General features: G+C 36.5%; 1 protein-coding gene across 4 annotated transcripts in view; it reads right to left on the bottom strand.

Annotated features, from left to right (window-relative positions):
• LOC115210860 (kelch-like protein 9) overlaps nt 1-20,019 on the bottom strand; it is a 360,010-nt gene that overhangs the window by 257,665 nt on the left and 82,326 nt on the right. The window contains exon 1 of one of the 4 annotated variants that reach the window (XM_036502264.1): nt 142-340. The exons of 1 other annotated variant lie outside the window; for it this stretch is intronic. The gene's annotated coding sequence lies outside the window, so the exon portion shown is untranslated. Of the gene's footprint in view, nt 1-141; nt 341-20,019 lie in introns of those variants that run through there. 2 more of the 4 variants (XM_029779619.2, XM_029779618.2) reach the window with 2 other exon arrangements.

The following is a 20,019-nucleotide window of genomic DNA, read 5'->3' as shown; positions in this document are numbered from 1 at the left end:
TAACATCACACAGATATATGTATATATATAGAGAGACATAAGTATATACAAATAGTTATGGATATATAGATATGTCTAGTTATAAAATATACACAGTGCTTCTTATATATATATGTATATATTAATGTTTTTTATACATACCAAACTAAAGAGTTGGGTAAAATCCGTGGCCATTTCATGCGAAAATGTGTTGTGATCGCTGGTGAGAAAGTGTGAGGGGGAGAGAAAGATAGAGAGACAGAAAGAGACAAGGGAAATGAGGAGAATGGGAGTGAGAAATGTGAGAAGTAAGAGGGGGGGAAAAAAAGTAAAGAAAATATGAGAGATGAAGAGGAGGCAAAAAGAAAAAAAATATATAAGAGAGCGCGGAAATAAAACTAAAAAATAAAGAAAAGTGAGACAGACAGACAGAGAGGGAAAAAAGAATGAAAGACAGAGAGAGAGGGGGAAGAAAAGAAAAACAGAGACGAAGACAGAGAGTGTGTTGAGGTAAGGAAGAGGAGGTTAGCTTTAAAGGAAGAGATAGAAAGAGATTAAATGGAGGGATAAAACAGGGTGAGTGATAGTAAGAGAACGAACGGGAGATAGATATAGTGATAGAGAGAGGGTGAGAAGGATACTGAGAGATATTATGTAGATAGGTATATTTTGAGAGATATTATAGATAGACAGGGAGATATTAAGACTTGTAGGGGAGGGGGAAACGGGTGGAGGTAGGGGCAAATAGGGGGAGGGGATAGTTATAAACTGCCAGTTGACAATAAACAGTGAGCAATTGCTTACATAGTAGCACCACCATCACTACTACCATCAACAGCACACTACCAGCACGAGCAATGCTACTGCTAATATGAACACCACCGCCACTACTATCAACACTACAACCACTACCACCGCATCCACCACCACCACAACTACATTAACTTCAAGAACATTATTAAAACATCGTCGCAGTTATGGCATGGCATGCATAAGGTAAAGCCTATATCGATAGAGTAAGCTCTCTCTCTCTCTCTCTATATATATATATATATGTAAAGCTTATACATATACTACACACGCACGCGCATATATGTGTGTGTGTACTTGTAGTACTTGCGATTATTCTCTGGTTGTTACTCGGAGTTTCGCGTGCTTCGCCATTCGCTCAATCGCAGTGATACTCAAAGACGTCAGTAGTAACAGAGTTATCTCAACATTAGAAAACTGTACTCTACGTCTGTATTGAGTACTTTTAACTTTACTTGGACACTACATTCCAACATGTGTATGAGTGTATATGTGTATATATAAATTTATATAGATATATATAATATAATATATATGTGTGTGTGTGCGTGTGTATATATATATATATATGATGACGATTATATATATACACACATACCTATTTGTATGTATGTATGTATACACACACACACACACACATATATATATATATATATTACATATATATATAAATGTGTTGTATATATATATATATATATATGTGTGTGTGTGTTGTGTGTATGTGTGTATATATATAATATATATATATATATATATATATATACACACAAATACCTACGTATATGTGTACACATACCTATCTGTATGCATGTATGTGTGTATGTACATATATCAATGTGTACACATTTGTGTGCTTGTGTATATATAATATACATGTATACGTGTGCATGTATGTACATACACGTCTGTGTACTTATATATTTTTTCATGTATATACTCATATATACTACATACATATATAATGATACAATAATTTCAGAATGCGTTTGACTGACATTATTTATGCGGTTAGTATAAACTGACTGACATTATTTATGCGTAGATGATAATGTGTCTTGTACTAAAAGTCGACGACGAAAAGTAACGGATATTTTTCCGGGTTTTAAACTGAAATCTTTCTCTTCAGCGATAGAACATTCGTGTAACTTTTTTATCTTTGCAGATCAAATCGTCTTGATGAGTGCAATGTGCTTCGCTGAAGAGAACTAATACGACCGAAACATGTCACTTGCTACCACCAGTTGGTTTTAGGAACAAAATTCACTTGCATCTACTTCGATTCCACTTTCCGAAATATGTCAATTATTTTATTTTATTGCAGTTATTTCTCTTGCTCATAGTGTTTTTCTTATTCTTTTTTTCTTTTCTTTTTAACAATTCAAGGGGGATTTTATATCGATCGACAGTGTGAATGATGTTAGTTAATCGAAGTTTTGCAACTCAGTATATAATATATATGTGAGAACTTATGGTGTATGTGCGTGTGCGCGCGCAGGTGTGTGTGAGTATGTGTGTGTGCGCGCATGAGACTACCGTATATAAATAGACAGACAAATAGATAGATAGATAGATAGATAGATAGATAGATAGATAGACAGACAGACAGACAGACAGATAGATAGATAAATGTGTGAATGTGTCTAAGTGTGTGCATGTACTTATATACAAGCACATGTGTGTACGTGTGAGTGTATTACATATTTGTGTGTATATATGTATATAGATACATACATATAAATATATATATATATAAACACATGTTCGTACTCACTAAAAGACACACACATAAACACACACACACAGATATATAGCCACACAAAGTGGGTGTGCGGAAAAAATTAACAAAAACATGTAAAATTCTTGGTATATTTGCAATGTGAATAAAGAAATTATGCGTCAAGGTTTCGTGTGTATATCCTCTTACAAGAATGAGGACAGAGATAATAGGTAAGAAATTATATCAGCGTTTTGTTATCTCAGAGTAACGGCAATATGTTTCAGTTAATGAAAAATATTTTTTTTTTCAAATTCTTCGGGAAGTACGGGAGACAACTCCAGACATGTTTTGTAATTATTATGACCTTATCAGAGTATCATAGATTTAACCATAATCATATTTGCCAAAGTAATATTGAGAGGGGAAGTATATATATATAAGATTTTATGATATTTTATATATGCCGAAGCAGAAGAATTCAATTGCTTAGAGAATAAACAAGAATCTTTGCTAATAAAATAAAAGTGCTTAAAATATCGACTTGTGTCACGCCTCCTCTTCTTAATTCTATCTGTTTAGTCGAGCTAGTGGGTCGGATAATATGCTTAGCGGTATTTCTTCAGGCGCTTTACGTTCTGAGCTCAAATCCCGCTGAGGTCGCCCTTGTCTTTCATCCTATCCAGATCGATGAAATAAATACCTGTTGAGCACTGGAGTCTATCTGATCGACTAGCTCCCTCCCTCCTCTATTGTCCCTAAAGTATAATGGATTGCTTTCTATTTCAGGGCGGAGAGCTGGCAGAATCGTTGGCACGCCGGGCAAATTGATTAGCAGCAGTTCGTCCGTCTTTACCTCCTTGAGCTCAAACGGTGGTTTCGGGTTCAGTCTCACTGCGTGGCACCTTGGACAAATGTCTTCTACTATATCCTCGGGCCGACCAAAGCCTTGTGAGTGGATTTGGTAGACGGAAACTGAAAGAAGCCTGTCGTATATATATATATATATATATATATATATATATGGAGGAAGCACTCCGTCGGTTACGACGATGAGGGTTCCGGTTGATCTGAATCAACGGAACAGCCTGCTCGTGAAATTAACGTGTAAGTGGCTGAGCACTCCACAGACGCGATATATATATATATATATGTGTGTGTGTGTATATGTTTGTGTGTCTGTGTTTGTCACCCCAACATCGCTTAACAACCGATGCTGGTGTGTTTACATGACCGTAACTTGGCGGTTCGTCAAAAGAGACCGATAGAAAAAGTACTAGTCTTACAAAGAATAAGTCCTGGGGTCGATTTGCTCGACTAAAGGTGGTGCCCCAGCATGGCCATAGTCATATGACTGAAACAAGTAAAAGAGTATCTGGTGGTATTGTCCACTGAAGACAGTGAGCTAGCAGAATCGTTAGCACACCGGGCAAACTGCTTAGCGGCATTTCGTCCGTCTTTACGTTCTGAGTTCAAATTCGACTTTGGTCGATTTGCCTTTCATCCTTTTGGGGCCGATAAAATAAGTGCCAGTAGGGCACTGGGGTCGATGTAATCGACTTACCCTTTCCCCTGAACTTGCTAGCCGTGTGTCAAAATTTGAAGAAACCAGTATAAATCTTTCTGATGTCATCTAAAGCAGATTTTCGGCTGGTTGCTCATGTTTTAGCTCCAGGATAACTCCGACAGAATGCATTCCAAGTTTTAAGCACCCATTCTTTCATCTTCTGGGCTCATATTTCCTTCACTGAGACGATTTAATGAGATGAAGTAGGAATCTCGTTGCTATCTCGAGGACAAGCTCGAACGACCTCGCACAAACGATACCAAAATATCAACCTACTGTGGTTCGAGTAAAAGAAGTTCTTTCGTTCTTTTTCCTTTCGAAAGAGGTATTGATATAAAGTGAGCTAAAATAGGATCTTTTATCTTTTACTTCTTTCAGTGATTTGACTGCGGCCATGCCGCGGCACAGTCTTGAAATTTTAGTCGAATGTATCGATCCCAGTACTTTTTTTTTTAAGCTTAGTACTTACTTTTTCGATCTTTTTTGCCGAACCGCTAAGTTTCAGGGACGTAAACACACCAACACCAGTTGTCAAGCGATGGTGGGAGATAAACACACACAAAGACACACAGACACACACACATGTGGCGGCTTCTCTCAGTTTTCGTCTTCCAAACCCACTCACAAGGTTTTAGTCGATACGAGGCTATAGTAGAAGACACTTGCTCAAGGTGCCACGTAGTCAGACTGAATCCGGAGTGATTTTAGAAGTTACCTTTCAAACTTCGTGATTTCCGGTTCGGTCCTACTGCGTGGCACTTTGGACAAGTGTCTACGATAGCCCCGGTCCGACCAATACCTTGTTTCAAAAACAGAGCCTGTATGGAAGGCCATCGTATAATATATATACTGTATAATATATATATATACAGGATCTTTTTGGTTTGAACGGCAGTCTTTTTTAGCGGTGTCATATGAAATTGTCACCCATAATTATGACCCTAGTATCGATCTATTGCATTTCAATCTGTTTTAGGGTTAGGGTTAGGGGTAAGGGTATATTTTTTTCTTCAGGAATGTAAATAAATCCAATCTGTTTCTTAAACGAGGGACATATTCATACGGCACAGAATGTTTTCACCTCAATAGACGTTATTGATTGGTTGAAATTGCAGAAATTGAAGAAAAAAACAACAAATATCTTACAAACTATAGAATTTTCTCAATAAAGCCAAGAGAAAAAGATGTTTTATAAATACATTCTACCAGTATACGAAGTTTAAAAGTGTTTAGTTACGTGGAAATTATTTTTTAAAACTGCCGTTCAAACCGAAAAGATTCATATATATACACACATACACACACACACACACACATAATAATAATATGTAACATATGGTATAATTACAAACAGGAAAAATTTTAGCCATTTCTCCACAGACTGAAAATATGATAACCTTAATTGATTTTCGAAACTTATATATATATTGATCATTTGTATTATTCCCGAACAGAATATACTTCGCTAAGAAGGTCTAATAAGAACGAAATATGTTCGTTGATTTGGCTAGACTAATTTACTTGCAATTATCACTCTTCTAGCATTCTGATAGAGATTATTTCGCCTACTAATTGTTTGAATAATTCCCGTTGATGGGAACTTATACAAACGGCACCCTAACACTCCACACAAGAACAGCCAAGCTTTTTCATTTTAATTCTTTAATTTTATCTTTAACATATTGCATTATGGGAGGCTACTGTCTATGCTTTTGTTTTTGCTTGTTTTTCTCTTCTTTTTTTTTTTCTTCTTTAGTGTATACATACAATTAAGATTGGTTAGAAAGGGTGTCAGCCAAAGTATTTTTAAGGAAGCCCGTCACTATTGGTTGTTTTTTGTTTTCGTGTTTCTTTTTAATATATCGAATTTTAGAAAACAGTTCTACATTTTAAGTGGTATATATATAGCTGTGTTTGTGTGCGAGAGAGAGAGAGAGAGAGAGTAACAGTTGTTTGATATGCATATTAATGAAAGTAGCGTTCTCTATTCGGCGAAGTTTTTGATATTTGATGTTACTGTATTATTTTTACATATATTAATTATGCCAGGGGGTACGTAACTTGGTTACTCATATCAGTATAAATACATAGATACATACATGCAAGTTTGAGTGTGTGAGTGTTACAGTGTGTATATGTATATGTGTGTGTGTGTGTGTGTGTATAGACACATATACATATGCACATAGAGACACACATGTACATGTATATATATATATATATATATATACCGGAGTAAACACATAAATGTGAAACAAGGTGGAAAAAAGAGTACTCAAATACCAGTGGTAGAGTAATATGCTTTATATAAAGTATATATATATATATGTATATTTAAATAAGTATCACTAACATTATTAATAACATATTTTTATAGTAAATTGTGGATTAGAACGATAGCTCAGTACATAGCAAGGGGTATTTCAATCAATACCCTTCTGTATGTTTAATATAACACACATATATATATGTGTGTGTGTGTGTGTGTGTGTATGTATGTATGTATGTATGTATGTGTATGTGTGTGTATATATATATATATATATATATATATATAATATAATATATGTATATATATATCTATGTATGGTATGTATGTATATATGTGTGTGTGTTATATATATATATATATATATATATATATATGTATGTATTATGTATGTATATGTGTGCGTGTATATATATATATATATATATACATACATACACACACACACACAAATATATATACAGGTGAAACATTACAAATTGCTGTTATATATGTGTGTCTGTGTGTGTGTGTGTGTGGTGTGTGTGTGTGTGTGTGTGTGCGTGTTGTGTGTGTGTGCGTGTGTGTGTAAGGCAACTATTAATAAAAGTTAAATTGGCGAAGTCATCGGGATGTCATTTAGACATACCCCCACTAGTGCACCCCCCTTCTTTCGACTTAGTTTCCTCATAACTTCCAGTTCCAGAAAACTGGACATTTTTCATGAAATGTTCTAGAAATGTGCTTCAGATTCCGATTATATCACAATTTCTTTGGTGTCAAAAAGTTTTTTCCGAGGGTGAGGGAGGAGAGCAGTTTCTCCCACAAGCTGCCTTTGTTTCCTCATGACTTTCCGAAAGACGGATCTTTTTATTTTATGAAATTTCAGATAGGCGCAGGAGTGGCTGTGTGGTAAGTAGCTTGCTAACCAACCACATGGTTGCGGGTTCAGTCCCACTGCGTGGCATCTTGGGCAAGTGTCTTCTGCTATAGCCTCGGGCCGACCAGTGGATTTGGTAGACGGAAACTGAAAGAAGCCTGTCGTATATATGTATATATATATATGTGTGTGTGTGTGTTTGTGTGTCTGTGTTTGTCCCCCTAGTATTGCTTGACAACCGATGCTGGTGTGTTTACGTCCTCGTCACTTAGCGGTTCGGCTTAAAGAGACCGATAGAATAAGTACTGGGCTTACAAAGAATAAGTCCCGGGGTCGATTTGATCGACTAAAGGCGGCGCTCCAGCATGGCCGCAGTCAAATGACTGAAACAAGTTAAATAGTAAATAGTAGTAGTATGGTGCGTATTACGATTGAATCGAAATTAAGTTTGAAAAAAAAATTATTTGGCTTGCACACATACATACTAGCGCAGGCGTGGCTGTGTTGTAATAAGCTTGCTTTCGAATCACATGGTTCTGGGCTCAGTCCAACTGTGTGACACCTCGGGCAAGTCTGAAATTGATGGATGAAACTTTGAGCCAATCGGATATGCATGGAGCCGTGTAAGTGTTGATATATGGGTTCGATTCCAACATGAGCCTTGTGAGTGGATTTGGTAGAAAAAAACTGAAAGAAGCTCGTCGTATATACATATAATTATATATATACATATAATTTCGTAAACAAACCCGAAGGGTTGATAATTTACGGAGAAAAGTGACCACGAAAGTTTTTTTTATTTTTTATTTTTTTATATATATACAGTGATAACTATAATACTGTATTATAATAATATACATTCCGATTAAAGCGACATAATCTAAATATATGACTGAAAAATGATGAGCTGAACACGTTGGAATCGAACCCATATATCAACGCTTACGCGGCTCCATGCATATCCGATTGACCCAAAGTTTCATCCATCAATTTCAGTCAAATTTAATGACATGTAATTTTGTAAACAAACCCGAAGTCTTGGTAAGTTACGGAGAAAAGCGACCACGAAATTCTTCTTTATACAATAATAACTATAATAATATATTATTATATATATATACTCCCATTAAAGCGACATAATCTAAACATATGACTGAAAAATGATGAGCTGAACACGTAGGAATCGAACCCACATATCAACGTTTACATAGATCCATATGTATGTATGTATGTATGTATGTATGATGTATGTATGTATGTATGTATGTGTGTGTGTGTGTGTGGTGTGTGTTTATGTATATATGTATGATGTATGTATGTACGTATGATGTATGCATGTATGTATGTGTATGTATGTATTGTGTGTGTGTGTGTGTGTGCGCGCGCGTTTGTGTGTGTATGTGCACGTTTGTGTGTGTGCGTGTGTGCGTGTGTCCGTGTTTGTCCTCTACCACCATTTGACCTCTGGCGCTAGTGTGTTCCCATCCCCGTAACTTAACGGTTCGGCAAAAGAACTGACAGAATAGCTACTAGGCTTTATAAAAAACAAATAAGTGCTGGGGTCGATACATTCGACCAAAATTTCTTCAATCCAGTGCCCCAGCCTGGCCGCAGCCTAATGACCGAAAGATGTAAAAGATAAAAGAAATACGGTAAATTGGTATGTGTGTCAGTTTGTATGGATCTTTACCTTTTGACCGGCAGATTTAGAAAATAATTTTTTGTAACTAAACACTTTCAAACTTCGTATACTGGTAGAATGTGTCATATAAAACATTTTTTACTCTTAGCGTTTTTGAGAAAACTTTATATTTACGAAGTTATTTCACGTTAAAGTTGTCCTATTTCGGTAATTTCAACCAATCAATGACGTGTATTCAGCTGAATAAAATTACTGATGTTGTTTGTGAACAACAACTTCCGGCGGTGTATATTTCGTTTGTCGCAGTTATCTATGACATATTTCATCTCAGTTACGTTTGTATGAATAAACGAGTGTATCTGAAGCATGTTTACTTCGTGGCACTACCATAATCGTTTGTGCATTTCTACTGCTTTTATCTTTTTTTTTCTGTTTTCCAGCTACTATTTTCGGAAAGACTTTTTTGCTCCCCTACCCCTAACCCTCCAATTTCTTCATTTTTCATTTTTTCCGTAACTCTAACCCTAAAACCACAACCCTAACCCTAACCCTAAAACCTTAACCCTAACCCTAAAACCTTAAAGCTAAAACCAGTACAAACGCACGAACGATGTCATAAATAACACTGACAAACATATACACCGCCGATAGTTGTTGTTGACAAACAACGGGCAGTAATTTTATTCAGCTGAATACACGTCATTGATTGGCTGAATTACCGAAATACGACAACTTTAACACGAAATAACTTCGTAAACATAAACTTTTCTCAAAACCGCTCAGAATAAAAGATGTTTTATATGACACATTCTACCAGTGTCCGAAGTTTGAAAGTGTTTAGTTACGAAAAATTAATTTCTTGATCTGCCGTTCAAAGGGAAAAGATCCGTTTGTATGAGTGCGATCCCACCATTTTTTTTCTTTTTCATATTAAATTCCGATATAATCATCATCTACGCCTGAAGGGCATATGTAGATTTCATTACAAAAATACTCATTTTTCTGAAAGTTATGAGGAAATAAAAGCGACTTTTGTGAATTTTCAGAAACCCTCCACCCTCTTCGGATAGAAGTCGAAGGCTTACCACTGCAACTCGAACCCGCATCTTCTGTAAACATACCAGACATTCTACCATTGGACCAAAGCAATCTTTCGAATTTCGATACCTATTTCAGAAAGTTAGTTCTTACCCGCGAAAATTGTATGTTGCTAATGTCATAAGAATTTTTAAAATTCGCAGAGAACGTAAAAAGATTCGCTTATTTACTTCGAGTATAACCGTTAAAAACGAACTATATACACACGTGTGTGTTGTGTGTGTGTGTGTGCGCGCGCGTTTGTGTGTGTATGTGCACGTTTGTGTGTGTGCGTGTGTGCGTGTGTCCGTGTTTGTCCTCTACCACCATTTGACCTCTGGCGCTAGTGTGTTCCCATCCCCGTAACTTAACGGTTCGGCAAAAGAACTGACAGAATAGCTACTAGGCTTTATAAAAAACAAATAAGTGCTGGGGTCGATACATTCGACCAAAATTTCTTCAATCCAGTGCCCCAGCCTGGCCGCAGCCTAATGACCGAAAGATGTAAAAGATAAAAGAAATACGGTAAATTGGTATGTGTGTCAGTTTGTATGGATCTTTACCTTTTGACCGGCAGATTTAGAAAATAATTTTTGTAACTAAACACTTTCAAACTTCGTATACTGGTAGAATGTGTCATATAAAACATTTTTTACTCTTAGCGTTTTTGAGAAAACTTTATATTTACGAAGTTATTTCACGTTAAAGTTGTCCTATTTCGGTAATTTCAACCAATCAATGACGTGTATTCAGCTGAATAAAATTACTGATGTTGTTTGTGAACAACAACTTCCGGCGGTGTATATTTCGTTTGTCGCAGTTATCTATGACATATTTCATCTCAGTTACGTTTGTATGAATAAACGAGTGTATCTGAAGCATGTTTACTTCGTGGCACTACCATAATCGTTTGTGCATTTCTACTGCTTTTATCTTTTTTTTTCTGTTTTCCAGCTACTATTTTCGGAAAGACTTTTTTGCTCCCCTACCCCTAACCCTCTAATTTCTTCATTTTTCATTTTTTCCGTAACTCTAACCCTAAAACCACAACCCTAACCCTAAAACCTTAACCCTAACCCTAAAACCTTAAAGCTAAAACCAGTACAAACGCACGAACGATGTCATAAATAACACTGACAAACATATACACCGCCGATAGTTGTTGTTGACAAACAACGGGCAGTAATTTTATTCAGCTGAATACACGTCATTGATTGGCTGAAATTACCGAAATACGACAACTTTAACACGAAATAACTTCGTAAACATAAACTTTTCTCAAAACCGCTCAGAATAAAAGATGTTTTATATGACACATTCTACCAGTGTCCGAAGTTTGAAAGTGTTTAGTTACGAAAAATTAATTTCTTGATCTGCCGTTCAAAGGGAAAAGATCCGTTTGTATGAGTGCGATCCCACCATTTTTTTTCTTTTTCATATTAAATTCCGATATAATCATCATCTACGCCTGGAGGGCATATGTAGATTTCATTACAAAAATACTCATTTTTCTGAAAGTTATGAGGAAATAAAAGCGACTTTTGTGAATTTTCAGAAACCCTCCACCCTCTTCGGATAGAAGTTGAAGGCTTACCACTGCAACTCGAACCCGCATCTTCTGTAAACATACCAGACATTCTACCATTGGACCAAAGCAATCTTTCGAATTTCGATACCTATTTCAGAAAGTTAGTTCTTACCCGCGAAAATTGTATGTTGCTAATGTCATAAGAATTTTTAAAATTCGCAGAGAACGTAAAAAGATTCGCTTATTTACTTCGAGTATAACCGTTAAAAACGAACTATATACACACGTGTGTGTGTGTGTGTGTGTGTGTGTGTGTGTGTGTCTGTGTGTGTGTATGTATGTATATATAACGGTTGATCGCTTAAGTAAACTATACAAATCATTGATTCAGTGTGAAAGTACGTGGTTATTCTGATTATTACACAAACAGGTGTAAATTCTCAAGCGGAATCAATCAACCGGGCACCGTGTGACCCTTCCAGTGGTGTCACAACAAGATCAACCTCTCAACCCACAATATATCGCTATTTAATTATTAATCAGTTCAATCAATATATAAATTTCTGAGTTTTTTCCCTTGTTTCTCCTGACGAAATTTGTCATTGACACTAAACGAAATCTTCTCATTAAAGCTGAAATTCTAAACGATCAGAAATTCTTTCCGGTTTTACTACGGCAGTAATTATACACTTAATACATTCACATACATTAAGTATGCAAGATCGGATGTATACGAAAAAAGTTTTGTTGGTATAGCAGTCATTTTATAAGACTGCTTATTCCAACAAAATTTCTTTCCCTCGCTGTTGAAGGTAAGAAAAATCAGAAACACGAGTGTGTCTGGGCTCTATAAATATTCATTTTCATATCAATGTCCGAGTGCACTTCGCATACATACAAACACAAACACACTACATCTTTACACTATACAAACATAACAATTATTATATGTATTTATACTAATCATACATACAATACACGTATGTGTGCGCGCACCAGCTTGTGCATGCGTATGTACGTGTGTGTACGCGCGCGTGTGTGTGTGTCTGTATGGGGTGGGGTGGGTGTAAGCGTGTGCGCACGCGAGCACGTGTACATCTAAGGTACAAGAGATAGCTAGATCCTTTTCTTAGTAACATCTTTAAACAGAAACTAGCTAAAGAATTAATAATGAACTTCATCGAATTACTACATGTATTGATAAGTGCTTTTCACTTATTTGTATAGCCTGATGTATGTGTGTGTGTGGTGTGAGTATATGTAACGATAATACGCGCGCGCACGCACGCACACACACACACACACACACACACACACACATATATATATATAAAGCTGAAGTTGTCCGTGTATGGCAAGTTTGGTAGCCTTCAACTAACACCATCTCCTCCGAGACCCTGCGGCGCAAGTTGACCAAAATTGAGAGTATGATAGAAGGCTTGCTCTTCATTCCATAGAAGAAAAAATTCAAATCGGGTCATGGTAACACCAAAAATTATTTACATCAAAAAGGTGCTTTTTCTCTATGAAAATCCCTATCTTTTACGGTTATTTTGACTGCTGTGTCGCCATTTTTCGGTGTATTTCAACCAGAAAAATGTTCACTTAAAGAGAATAACAAGCTACATACTTTTCAAAAATTCAAATTCTAAAGGGTCGAAACAAACCCGAGCAACGCCGGGCGATATTGCTAGCATATATATATATATATAATCTTTAGTACATGAACTTGTGCAAAGGAGAATCGCAAGGAAACTTGTTGCGATCTACGATCTATTTCAGTAGAGAAGAGTTTCTATAATTTGTAAAAACAAAATTCAATATTTCAAATACACACGTTTTCTCAGTGATGGCAGCTATTACAAAGGAATTAATCATTTCTTGATAATTTGAGACAAGGGAATATAAATTTGAATTTGAAATTAAGGGATTATAGGAAAATAGCTGCATAGACTTCATATATTATTTTAGAAATTTGAAATTGAAATTTAAGTGTTTTGACGGAAAATGCACAGAATTCACATTTTTTTTTTTGTCTGTCTGTCATGACGAGATTTGAGATTTGAAGTTTCAAACAGATGTGCTAATCACGTGTCATTAAAGAGCTGAACCTATGCTCAAAGCGATACAAAGGACCAGTTTACACGGTTGATGGCGCTATCGAAGACGGAAGAGAAAAATGTGGAATTTCTTGGCTGAGATGGTTCCGGATGTTTGCTATGTGCTGACAGCCAGGTCATGCAAAACCCTCTTGTATGAGTGGGGCTTGGCAGCCAATCGCCGAGACGACAACGTATGTTGATATGAAACTACAAGGATGTCTTACATATTATAGTGATAGCAAAGCCTCTCCATTTGCACTGTGTACTTTAACATTGGCTAGTGCATGTTTTGTAAACATAGCTATTGTTGCCGCTGTCGTTTAACCCCGAGTCAGCTCTGATTTATTATCGTTATTATTCCAGTCCTGACCATCCCTTCACAATCGGATGCAGGATACACCGTTTGATATATCCTTTCCTTTTTAAGAAAAGAAGGTAGTGATTTTAAGGTTATTTCTGCTATTTCTAGCAGATCAAATTATTACCTAGACCGGAAGTGGAGAATCCTCCGCCTAGTAGGTGACATTTTGCTCACATCCAAATCTGAAGCTGCTCCAAGATAAACTCTCAAAAACTCATATGGAAACAATAACTAATAAATTCATAATGGTTTCAAATTTTTGGTACAAGGTCAGTAATTTTAGAGGTGGGCCTAAGTCGAATGCATCGACTCCAGTGTTTAAATAGTACTTATTTTATCGAACCCTGAAAGGATCTTTTCTACTCTAGGCACAAGGAGGGGGGGGGCAGTCGATTAGATCGACCCCAGTACGCAACTTCTACTTAATTTATCGACCCCGAAAGGATGAAAGGCAAAGTCGACTCTGGTGGCATCTGAATTCAGAAAGCAAAGGTGAACAAAATACCTATTTCTTTATTGCCCACAAGGGGCTAAACAAGTACAGACAAACGGATTAAGTCGATTACATCGACCCCAGTGTGTAACTGGTATTTAATTTATCGACCCCAAAAGGATGAAAGGTAAAGTCGATCTCGGCGGAATTTGAACTCAGAACGCGGCGACAGACGAAATACCACAAAGCATTTCGCCCGGTGTGCTAACGAGTCTGCCAGCTCACCGCCTTCATTAATAAATTACTGATAGTTTCAAATTTTGGCACAAGGCCAGCAATTCAGGAGAGGGGTAAGTCGATTACATCGACCCGAAAGGATGAAAGGCAAAGTCGACCTCGACAGAATTTGAACTCAGAATATAAAGATAGACGAAATGCCGCTAAGCATTTTGCCCGGCGTGCTAACAATTCTGCCAGCTCGCCGCCTTGATTAATAAATTAATAAGTTACATAACTACGTATGAATTTTATTAATGTTAAGATTCATTATTATTCTCACCCTTACAAGTTACTGTACCACAAATAATTTACTCCTTGTACAAAAAACGTTCGTCAAATCGGACACTGGCTTGGCACAGCGACAGCCGAACGGTGAAAAGGCATGCTTCATAATCAAGATCTCAGGTCTTATTCCACTGATCAAGTAGTGGATCCTGCTATAGCCATGTAAAAGAAACTGCGTAGCGGAAACTGTGAAGAAGCCCAGTGAATGACTGCATCAGTTTATTCAAAGAGCCAACCCTGTCATACACTAAATCACGTTAATTATTTCTTAATGTTAGTGGTTACAAGTGTATAGAGAACAGACACACTAAATAACGCAGCCATTTACACCGTAATGAATAGATAAGAAGTCAGCTGCTCGAACATCTATCTTTTAGAACACACATCGTTAAAATAGATAGAGAATTCGTTTACTTCAACCGTTGTTGATGTAAACAGTTTTCCTGTGACGTAAACTGCTGACAAAGAGTTTTACCACCAGCAAAGATCCTATGAGATTTTGGACTGAGTTGACACAGCTGAGCATATATAATTCATGAAACATATGTTTATTAATTTACAGGTGAACCATCTTATTGAGCCAGGTTTAATCGATAAAGTTTTCATACGTAAATACAAACACAAAAAATTACTTTAGAGCTGCGGAACAAATTTTAATGTTTTAAGAAACGGGTGGATGGTTGAGAAGCTCAGTGGCTGATGTGCCAACCATTAGTGTATGTCTCCGTCGCAAATACGGGTACTGATTTTTTTAACACGTGACCTAAAACATATTTTCCAATAAATAGTTCGGATCTTTTCGGTTTGAACGGCAGTTTTTTTTCTAGCGGTGTCATATGAAATTGTCACCCATAATTATGACCCTAGTATCGATCTATTGCATTTCAATCTGTATATACATATATATATACATGTACATGTGTGTCTCTATGTGCATATGTATATGTGTCTATACACACACACACATATACATACACACTGTAACACTCACACACTCACACTTGCATGTATGTATCTATGTATTTATACTGATATGAGTAACCAAGTTACGTACCCCCTGGCATAATTAATATATGTAAAGGGTTAGTTAGGGTTAGGGGTGGGGGAAGGGTATCTTTTTTTCTTCACATATGTAAATAAACCCAATCTGTTTCTTAAACGAGGGGCATATTCATAAGGTACAGAATGTTTTCACCTCAATAGACGTCATCGATTGGTTGAAATTGCAGAAATTGAAGAAAAAAACAGCAAATATCTTACAAACTATAGAATTTTCTCAATAAAGCCAAGAGAAAAAGATGTTTTATAAACACATTCTACCAGTATACGAAGTCTGAAATTTTTTAGTTACCTAGAAATTATATTAAAAACTGCCGTTCAAACCGAAAAGATCCAATAGTTCAAGATGGCACATCGATGCAACTAAGTTTTATTTATTTATTCATTCACTTATTTGCCAAACCAGGTAGAGAAACTGAAGATGCTGTCACCGCTACAAATGTACTTATAAACTGTACGCCGCTAAACGCTGTTAAACATTACAAAAAAATTCAAGTCGATGACTATATGTTCATCTACCCAGGTTAAAAATACTTTCTCTTATTTTGAAGTGGGAAGGATATTTTCTTGTGTTCGAAGAAAAACTGAAACAATTGTCAATTCTACCTTGGGCATTCCATTCTGTTAATACCACCTTGTAAGAAAAAAATCGTGAATAAAATGAAATAGGGCGCAGGAGTGGCTGTGTGGTAAGTAGCTTGTTTACCAGCCACATGGTTCCGGGTTCAGTCCCACTATAGCCTCGGGCCGACCAAAGCCTTGTGAGTGGATTTGGTAGACGGAAACTGAAAGAAGCCCGTCGTATATATGTATATATATATATGCGTGTGTGTGTTTGTGTGTCTGTGTTGGTCCCCCTAGCATTGCTTGACAACCGATGCTGGTGTGTTTATGTCCCCGTTACTTAGCGGTTCGGCAAAAGAGACCGATAGAATAAGTACTGGGCTTACAAAAGAATAATTCCCGGGGTCGAGTTGCTCGATTAAAGGCGGTGCTCCAGCATGGCCGCAGTCAAATGACTGAAACAAGTAAGAGAGTAAAAGGGTAAAGAGAGAGTACATATTGTAGAATTGCTACAGATGCAGGTAATCACGATTCAGTAAAGCTATTTCCTGCAATTATTCAGTTCTTTGACTAAAAGAATTGTGGCTTACAGTCAAAATTGATTGCTTTCAACATCACACCTATTGAAACTGTAAACGCACTCATTAATTATATAAAGGAAATTCTTTGAGATATGTATTACATCCAAACATTATATTGCAATGACAACTGAAAAATAATGTTTGAATGAGTCGGACATTAAGAAACTGGTGATGTTTGCAAACTTGAAGAATATGTTTCGAAAGAGATCATTAATTGGAGAGCGTTGCTCAGCACATGTTTTAAACAACCGTATCTATCATACAGCAGGAATAATGGATATTGATACTGAAAATATTACTTGTAGTATTTATCAATATCTTTATAGTTACAGAGTTCGAACTGAACAGAAAGCAGTAGTAACAAAGTTGTGTTGAAATTGAATTCAAGAAGTTTCGCTCCCATAAAGATTCACTAATGTTACTATCGCTTGATATAGCCAGCCCAATACTGACGATGTTTCTTGCTTTGAAATTCTTCTTTCTACCACAAGGCAAACCACCCACAACAATTTTAAAATTCTTTGAGAATAAAACAAGCGAGGTTTAACTCCTGCATTCATTTGCAGATGTATTATCTCTTCCTCTCTTACACACAATCACACGCAACACGCGCGCGCGCGCATTCAGGCATTTAGAAAGGAAACCAGTTCTGTTGTAGGAAGTGTTGACAATTTAGAATCTGTTCATGAAATGCTCGAAGAACGCAACAGACAGAAATATATGCCCTTGATAGTTAAAGGATTACTTGCTCAAAAACGCTAAGAAGGAAATGAGAATGAGTGTAACAAGTTTGTACTAAAATATTTAATATATATAACAGATGGCTGGGGTATATTGAGAAATGGATTAAGCCAGTGGTAGACTGTTCATGCTTCGCGTGGATAACCTTGAATGAAATACCAAACTGGACCGATGTGGAGCCGCGTGTCAAATATTTGATTGATAGAGGCGCAGAAGTTGATGATGTGGTGTGTTTTGATCAAGCTGGTAATATGAAGCAGTTTGTGGAAAATTACAAAAGCTATGAAGAATTTAGTAATCTACCAACACATAAAACGTGAACCAGACATTTTGAAAAAAAAAAAAAATAGCGGTTGAATGCCAGTGAGGATAGCTAAGAATTTCATAATTCTTCTTTGCCATTTTTCATCTCACAATGCAAATGTAGAGATGGTTTTTGTACATATTTCTTCTCATTGATGCAAAGTCAGTGAACAAAGGAAAGGAACGAATTAACTGTTGAAACCCGTGAAAAGCATTGTGACTTATACAGTACAACTTCCGAGAAATATCTCGAGGTGAAATCCATACCTTTCTAAAGAGCAGTCAGCCAATACTTTTTCAGACCCGATCTACGTAAAAGTATATACATGAACACAACAAATGACACACAGTGGGAGAAAGAAAACTATGTAGCTAAAGGAATGACGATATTCAACTTAAGCAAAGGTAACTTCTTTTCATTTTTTTAATGTTTCTATTGTATTTTTATTTGTTTATCAGCCTACATTAAAACATTAAAACAGTGCAATACAGTATATATCGATATTGGTGTATATATGTATGTACGATATATGCGTGCGTGATGTATGTAACATATATATATATATATATATATATATATATAGAGAGAGAGAGAGAGAGAGAGAGAGAGAGAGAAATAATTCTTTCAATATATAACAGTATCTTTCTAAAGGTAGGAATGAATATGTGTTAAATAAAGAACAAGAGCAAGAAAAAGAAAATGAAATAACATGGAAACATCTTAGAAAAAAGATTCAGTGACTGGGTTGCGGCCATGATGGGGCACCGCCTTGAAAGATTTAGTTGGGCAAATTCACCTTAATATTTGATTTTAAGTCTGGTACATGTTGAACTGAATATAAACAAACCAACACCAGTTGCCAAGCAGAGTGGTGAAGGACAAACACAAACATAAAAAGACATACATCCATACGTGTGTGTGTGTATGTGTGTGTGTGTGTGTGTGTGTGTGTGTGTGTGTGTGTGTGTGTGTGTGTGTGTGGTGTGTGTGTGTGTGCGTGCGTGAGTGCTCGTGTGTGTATACACACATATATATACATACACTCTACGCGCAGTAAATAAGGCCGGTAGTAGGAATATCTTTTCTTTTTCGCATGTGACAAGAAGAAAATCACTAAGCTAACAAACCACATCTGAGACCCGAAAGCCGAAAATACTCAAATGCATCACCAAGTGGAGAACGCATTATTGGGTTGAAGAGATGCAGGTTTTGTATAAATGAAAGAACTTATATTCTTTTTAAATCTAAGAACTCCACCAACCTTATGAACTGGAGATTGGAAATTTTCACAAGATGCAAGCATAATTACAAGTTTCTGTTATCGAACTGGAGAACACCACCCTTTCCGGACTAGGCATACAGTCCTACAAACTTTAGCCTTTCCCCCATCAGATTAATGTTACCAACCATTGTTAATTCATATAAGCTTTACCAGCATACCTCTTCTAAAGTTCCAAAAGGACACAACTCTTTTTCCCCTTAATTTCCCTCCTTCCAGGTTTTCCTTTCTCGTCTTTTTTCTTTCTTTTTTTTTCTCGTTCTTTCTCATTCTTCTCAGATGGCAGCTTCATATAATTTTGAGCCTGAATGATTGCAGGATAATACATAGCACACTATAAAAGCCCATCCGATTACTGCACTATCCGAGTATAAAAGTTACAGTAGTTCACTTTTAAATCCTGTTTTATAAAATTACACACACAGTTGGCAGTGACTTCGAAGTTCTGGTTTGCTTGCCTTCATCAGACTGATATAAAGACGAGTGAGCCAAAAGTGAGCAATCACTGTCAACCTTCTCCTTGTAAAAGTTTTCTACGAAAGCATAATGAGTAATTCTTCAGTTTAATGTCACATTCTTTTGGATT

The sequence above is a fragment of the Octopus sinensis genome, linkage group LG4, assembly GCF_006345805.1.
Source record: "Octopus sinensis linkage group LG4, ASM634580v1, whole genome shotgun sequence".
In the NCBI taxonomy this organism is placed as follows: Eukaryota; Metazoa; Mollusca; class Cephalopoda; order Octopoda; family Octopodidae; genus Octopus; species Octopus sinensis.
The sequence above is the reverse complement of the archived record's forward strand: the minus strand, read 5'-3'. Positions and strand labels throughout refer to the sequence as shown.